The sequence below is a fragment of the Arachis hypogaea genome, chromosome 15, assembly GCF_003086295.3.
Source record: "Arachis hypogaea cultivar Tifrunner chromosome 15, arahy.Tifrunner.gnm2.J5K5, whole genome shotgun sequence".
NCBI classification, from domain to species: Eukaryota; Viridiplantae; Streptophyta; class Magnoliopsida; order Fabales; family Fabaceae; genus Arachis; species Arachis hypogaea.
The window spans coordinates 84238983-84246802 of record NC_092050.1 but is presented as its reverse complement, the minus strand read 5'-3'; positions in this window follow the sequence as shown (position 1 = coordinate 84246802).

Genomic DNA, 7820 nt, shown 5'->3' with positions numbered 1-7820 from the left:
ATCAATGTCATTTCCCGGTGATTGTGGTCCAGGAATGAGTAAAGATATTATAAAATATTTAGGCTTCATGCTCATCCAAGGGGGTAGATTATACACCATCAGAATAACAGGCCATCTAATGTGTGTACTACTTAAAGTTCAAAATCGATTGAATCCGTCGCTTGCTAACCCAAGTCTCACATTACGAGGCTCCTTTGCAAAATCTTCATGTCAATTGTCAAATACTTTCCAAGATTCACCATCGGCAGGATGCCTTAAGGACCCATCTTTAACACGCTCATTGTGATGCCAAGACATAGTTATTGTGCACATAAAAAGCCTTAGAGTTTTCGCAGTAACTTTGCATGGCTTTCTAGATGAGGTAACATCATCCTCTTCTTCATGATGCTCACTATAATGGCATGTTCCACAGACATAACAAGATGAGTCATTCTTATACCCTTTCCGATACAACATGCAGTCATTCTCATTGTGCATAATTCTCTCCTGATAAGTAAGACGATTGTATGTTTATCTTAAAATTCATTCATGAAGTCACAATCAAACAATAGAAACAACATTATATCAAGTCAATAACTTAAAACTTCTTCAAGGGAAAGCTAATAATAAAGAAGGCCATTAGTGTTGAAAATGTGGAACTTATTGATATAATCAAGTTTCAAATTTTCCATCTGACACTCTTCAGGCAATGAAAGAGATGGAATTCAAAATAGAAGGTGATGAGCGGATATTTTATACGCTTTTTGGGGATAATTTCATATAGTTTAGAGTGTGGTTTAGTTAGTTTTTAGTCTATTTCTAGTAGTTTTTAGGAAAAATTCATATTTCTGGACTTTACTATGAGTTGTGTGTTTTTCTGTAATTTCAGGTATTTTTCTGGCTGAAATTGAAGGAGCTGAGCAAAAATCTGATTCAGGCTGAAAAAGGACTGCTGATGCTGTTGGATTCTGACCTCCCTGCACTCAAAGTGGATTTTCTGGAGCTACAGAACTCCAAATGGCGTGCTTCCAATTGCGTTGGAAAGTAGACATCCAGGGCTTTCCAGCAATATATAATAGTCCATACTTTACACAAGAATTGACGACGTAAACTGGCGTTCAACGTCAGCCTTCTGCCCAATTCTGGCGTCCAGCGCCAGAAAAGGATCAAAAACTGGAGTTGAACGCCCAAACTGGCACAAAAACTGGCGTTCAACTCCACAAATGGCCTCTGCACGAAATCTCAGCCCCAGCACACACCAAGTGGGCCCCAGCACACCAAGTGGGCCCCAGAAGTGGGTCTCTGCATCATCCATCATAGTCCACTCATATTTTGTAACCCTAGGCTACTAGTTTAGTATTTAAACAACTTTTAGAGACTTATTTTGTATCTCATGACATTTCAGATCTAAACTTTGTATTCTCTGACGGCATGAGTCTCTAAACCCCATTGTTGGGGGTGAGGAGCTCTGCTGTGTCTCAATGAATTAATGCAAGTATTCCTGTTTTCCATTCAAACACGCTTGTTCCTATCTAAGATGTTCATTTGCGCTTAACTGTGATGAAGGTGATGATCCGTGACATTCATCACCTTCCTCAAATCATGAACGTGTGCCTGACAACCACCTCCGTTCTATATCCGATTGAATGAGTATCTCTTAGATTCTTTAATCAGAATCTCCGTGGTATAAGCTAGAACTGATGGCAGCATTCATGAGAATCCGGAAAGTCTAAACCTTGTCTGTGGTATTCCGAGTAGGATTCAAGGATTGAATGACTGTGACAAGCTTTAAACTCCTGAAGGCTGGGCGTTAGTGACAGATGCAAAAGGATAGTAAATCCTATTCCAACCGGATCGAGAACCAACCGGTGATTAGCCGTGCTGTGACAGAGCGCGTGAGCGTAGTTTTCACTGGAAGGATGGAAGGTAGCCATTGACAACGGTGATCCACCAACACACAGCTTGCCATAGGAGGACGTGCGTGCGTGAATCAGAAGATAGAGGAAAGCAGAGATTCAGAAGACAAAGCATCTCCAAAACTCCAACATATTCTCCATTACTACACAACAAGTAACTTTTAATTTATGCTCTACTGGTTATTCATAATTCAACTGATAAACATAATTGACTTCCTGACTAAGATTTACAAGATAACCATAGATTGCTTCAAACCAACAATCTCTGTGGGATTCGACCCTTACTCACGTAAGGTATTACTTGGACGACCCAGTGCACTTGCTGGTTAGTTGTGCGAAGTTGTAAGAGAGTAATGTGAACAGTAACATTACAATTTCGTGCACCATGTTTTTGGCGCCGTTGCCGGGGATTGTTCGTGTTTGAACAACTGACGGATTATTTTGTTGCTTAGATTAGGAAAAATTTTCTCTTTTTTTTTTTTTTGGTTTAGAGTCTTTTATTATTTATCCCTTGTTAAAACACTTTAAATTTATAGCTCAGTTATTTAGAACGTGGTGTTTATGTTCATGATAATTGGCTATCATATTTTTTTTAAAAAAAAAAAAGTCTTTTTCAAAAATAATTTTTCTATTAAATCCTGTGCCAAACTTTAAGTTTGGTGTTTTCAAAAATAATCTTTCTTAAAATAAGGTCCCATAACTCATTTGGCTAGAATATTAATTTGATTGGGTTAGAATTTTATACTCTTTTCAAAACATTCTTTTTCAAAAACATTTTTTTTATTAAATCTTGTGCCAAACTTTAAGTTTGGTGTTTTCTTGTTGATTTCCCTTTGGTTTTCGAAAATTTTGTTTGGTTTTCAAAAAATTTTAAGTTTGGTGTTCTTCCTTCATGTTCTTGTGTTCTTGTGAGTCTTCAAAGTGTTCTTGAGTTTTCCTTGTGTCTTGATCTTAAAATTTTTAAGTTTGGTGTTCCTTGGTGTTTTCCCTCCAAATTTTTCGAAAACAAGGAGCATTAGATCTAAAAAATTTAAATCTTGTACTATCTTATTGTTTTTCTCTCTCCTCACTAAATTCAAAAATATCTTTTCAAAATATCTTTTCTAACTTCCTATCTTTTCAAAATTTGTTTCAACTAACTAACCAACTTTTTGTTTGTTTCTTAACTTTTTCAAAACTACCTAACTAACTCTCTCTCTCTCAAATTTTCGAAAATATCTCCCCTCTTTTTTAAAAATTTCTGTTTTTTTTAACTAATTATTTTTAAATTTTTTTACGAAAAAAAAAATTATAATTTTCAAAATTCAAATTCTTTTTAGTTATTTTATTTTATTTAAGTATTTACTTCTTATAAAATAAAATAAATAAAAAAAGATAAATCAGTCCAAGTTATATCCATAGAAATCCATCATAGACATAAGTGGAAATGAACAGTCCAAGAGGACTCTGGGGTCATATTCTAACCCCTCTACTGCTTCATATGGGAGTAGCATATGCATACCCTCCATTGGAGTTAGTAGCTTTGAGTTGAATCCTCAGCTCATTATCATGGTGCAGCAAAGTTGCCAGTATTCCGGTCTTCCACAGGAAGAACCTACAGAGTTTCTGGCACAATTTTTACAAATTGCTGACACAGTACATGATAAGGAAATAGATCAGGATGTCTACAGACTATTACTGTTTCCATTTGCTGTAAAAGATCAAGCCAAGAGGTGGTTAAATAACCAACCTAAGGCCAGCATAAGAACATGGAAACAGCTGACAGAAAAATTCCTGAATCAATATTTCCCTCCAAAAAGGATGACACAGCTAAGGCTGGACATCCAAGGCTTTAAACAAGGAGATAATGAATCTCTTTATGATGCCTGGGAGAGATACAGAGAGATGCTACGAAAATGCCCCTCTGAAATGTTTTCAGAGTGGGTTCAGTTAGACATCTTCTACTATGGGCTTGCAGAAGGAGCTCAGATGTCTTTAGATTACTCAGCTGGTGGATCTATCCATATGAGAAAGACAATCGAAGAGGCTCAAGAGCTCATTGATACAGTTGCCAGGAATCAGCATCTGTATCTAAGCAGCAACCCTTCCATGAATGAAGAGGTTAAAACAGTAACTGCTGAATTCAGTACTGTAAAACAAGCTGCTGAATTCAATCAGCAATTAGATTTTCTAACAAAGCAGCTAGCTGAATTCAAAGACAGGTTACAGGAGACAAGGATAGCTAATATACATATGGAAGAACAGTTTAAGCAAACAAAGCAGCAGCTATCAAAGCAAATAGCAGAAGAATGCCAAGCAGTTCAATTAAGAAGTGGGAAAACATTAAATACCCCACCTCAAGGCATCAAAAATTCAAGAAATAAGCAACCCACCAAAGATTCCCCTGAGGACAGTAAGAGCCCAGGGAAAAATAATTCTGGCACTAAAACGCCAGAAAATGGGTGGAAGGCTGGCACTGAACGCCCAGACCATGCCCAAAACTGGCGTTCAGCGCCAGAAACAAGACAGGGGTGGCGTTCAACGCCAGAAATGGGCAAGAATCTGGCGCTGAACGCCCAACAGGGGCACATTTCTGGCGTTCAGGCGCCAGGAACAGACAGTGAGCTGGCATCTAACGTCACTCCAGCTTCTGACTCTGGTACGCAATTGCCAGTGAGGGATCAGACACACATAAGTGCTGACAACAACCCCTCTAAAAAGGCTTCTTTAACCACTAAGGTTGAGGAATATAAAGCCAAGATACCTTATACTGAAAATCTCCGGAAAGAGGAGCAGGATAAGCAATTTGCTCGCTTTGCAGATTATCTAAGGACTCTTGAAATAAAGATTCCATTTGCAGAGGCACTTGAGCAAATACCTTCTTATGCCAAGTTCATGAAAGAGATCTTGAGTCATAAAAAGGAGTGGAGAGAAACAGAAAGAGTTCTCCTCACTGAAGAATGCAGTGCAGTCATTCTGAAAAGCTTTCCTGAAAAGCTTAAAGACCCTGGGAGTTTTCTGATACCATGCATATTGGAAGGTGATTGCACCAAGACAGCCTTATGCGATCTTGGGGCAAGCATCAACCTAATACCTGCATCCACTATCAGGAAGCTTGGCTTAACTGAAGAAGTTAAACCAACCCGGATATGTCTCCAACTTGCTGATGGTTCCACTAAATACCCATCAGGCGTGATTGAGGACATGATTGTCAGAGTTGGGCCATTCGCCTTTCCCACTGACTTTGTTGTGCTGGAAATGGAGGAGCACAAGAGTGCTACTCTCATTCTAGGAAGACCCTTCCTAGCAACTGGACGATCCCTCATTGACGTCCAGCAAGGGGAAATAACCCTGAGAGTCAACGATGACGAGTTCAAGTTGAACGCTGTCAAAGCCATGCAGCATCCAGACACATCAACAGACTGCATGAAAGTTGACCTTATTGACTCTTTGGTAGAAGAGATCAACATGGCTGAGAGTCTCGAATTAGAGTTGGAAAACATCTTTAAAGATGTTCAGCCTGATATGGAGGATTCAGGGGACATGAAAGAGCCTCTGAACTTTCTTCTGAAAGAGGAAAAACCTCCTAAACCAGAGCTCAAGCCACTGCCACCATCCTTGAAATATGCATTTCTAGGAGAAGGTGACACTTTTCCTGTGATCATAAGCTCTGCTTTAAATTCACAGGAAGAGGAAGCACTTATTCAAGTGCTAAGGACACACAAGACAGCTCTTGGGTGGTCCATAGGTGACCTTAAGGGCATAAGCCCAGCTAGATGCATGCACAAAATCCTATTGGAGGATAATGCTAAACCAGTGGTTCAACCACAGAGGCGGCTAAATCCAGCCATGAAGGAAGTGGTGCAGAAAGAGGTCACCAAATTACTAGAGGCTGGGATTATTTATCCCATTTCTGATAGCCCCTGGGTGAGCCCTGTTCAAGTCGTCCCAAAAAAGGGAGGCATGACAGTGATTCATAATGAAAAAAATGAACTGGTTCCTACAAGAACAGTTACAGGGTGGCGCATGTGTATTGACTACAGAAGGCTCAATACAGCCACCAGAAAGGATCATTTTCCTTTACCATTCATAGACCAGATGCTAGAGAGACTAGTAGGTCATGATTATTACTACTTTTTGGATGGCTACTCAGGCTATAACCAGATTGCAGTAGATCCCCAAGATCAAGAGAAAATAGCATTCACATGTCCATCCGGAGTGTTTGCTTACAGGAGGATGCCCTTTGGGCTATGCAATGCACCTGCAACCTTCCAGAGATGCATGCTCTCTATTTTCTCTGATATGGTGGAAAAATTTCTGGAAGTCTTCATGGATGACTTCTCAGTATATGGAGACTCATTCAGCTCCTGTCTTGATCACCTGAAACTTGTTCTGAAAAGATGCCAAGAAACCAACCTAGTTTTAAACTGGGAAAAATGTCACTTCATGGTGACAGAAGGAATTGTTCTTGGGCATAAAATCTCAAACAAGGGAATAGAGGTGGATCAAGCAAAAATAGAGGTAATTGAAAAATTACCTCCACCTGCCAATGTTAAGGCAATCAGAAGCTTTCTGGGGCATGCAGGATTCTATAGGAGGTTTATAAAGGATTTTTCAAAAATCGCAAAACCTCTAAGCAATCTGCTAGCTGCTGACACGCCATTTGTGTTTGACACAGCATGCCTACAGGCGTTTGAAACGCTGAAAGCTAAGCTGGTCACAGCACCAGTCATTTCTGCACCAGACTGGACATTGCCATTTGAGTTAATGTGTGATGCCAGTGATCATGCCATTGGTGCAGTACTGGGACAGAGGCATGACAAGCTTCTGCATGTCATTTATTATGCCAGTCGCGTTTTAAATGATGCCCAGAAGAATTACACAACCACAGAAAAGGAATTACTTGCAGTGGTTTACGCCATTGACAAGTTCTGATCCTACTTAGTAGGATCAAAGGTGATTGTGTACACTGACCATGCTGCTCTTAAGTATCTACTCACAAAGCAGGATTCAAAACCCAGGCTCATCAGATGGGTATTGCTTCTGCAAGAGTTTGATATAGAAATAAGAGACAGAAAAGGGACATTGAACCAAGTAGCTGATCATCTGTCCCGGATAGAGCCAGTGGAAGGGACATCCCTCCCCTTCCTTGAGATCTCTGAGACATTCCCTGATGAGCATCTATTTGCCATTCAGGAAGCACCATGGTTTGCCGATATTGCAGACTATAAAGCTGCAAGGTTCATACCCAAGGAGTACAATAGAATACAAAAAAAGAAACTAATTACTGATGAAAAGTACTACTTGTGGGATGAGCCCTATCTCTTCAAGAGATGTGCAGACGGAATTATCCGTAGGTGTGTCCCCAGAGAGGAAGCACAGAGAATCCTATGGCATTGCCACGGATCTCAATATGGAGGCCATTTCGGAGGGGAGCGAACAGCCACCAAGGTCCTCCAATGTGGCTTCTATTGGCCCACACTCTATAAAGATTCCCGAGAGTTTGTACGTAATTGTGACAGTTGCCAAAGAGCTGGTAACCTGCCTCATGGTTACGCCATGCCTCAACAAGGGATCTTGGAAATAGAGTTGTTTGATGTATGGGGAATTGACTTCATGGGACCGTTCCCACCATCATACTCAAACACTTATATTCTGGTGGCAGTGGATTATGTATCAAAATGGGTTGAGGCTATCGCCACACCCAACAATGATACTAAAACAGTGCTGAAGTTCCTCCAGAAACATATCTTTAGCAGGTTTGGTGTCCCTAGAGTGTTAATCAGCGATGGGGGCACTCACTTCTGCAATAAACAGCTTTACTCTACCATGGTTCGGTATGGAATTCGCCACAAAGTGGCCACTTCATATCATCCACAAACCAACGGGCAAGCTGAAGTCTCTAACAGAGAATTAAAGAGAATCCTGGTGATGCCAAGGCATCAT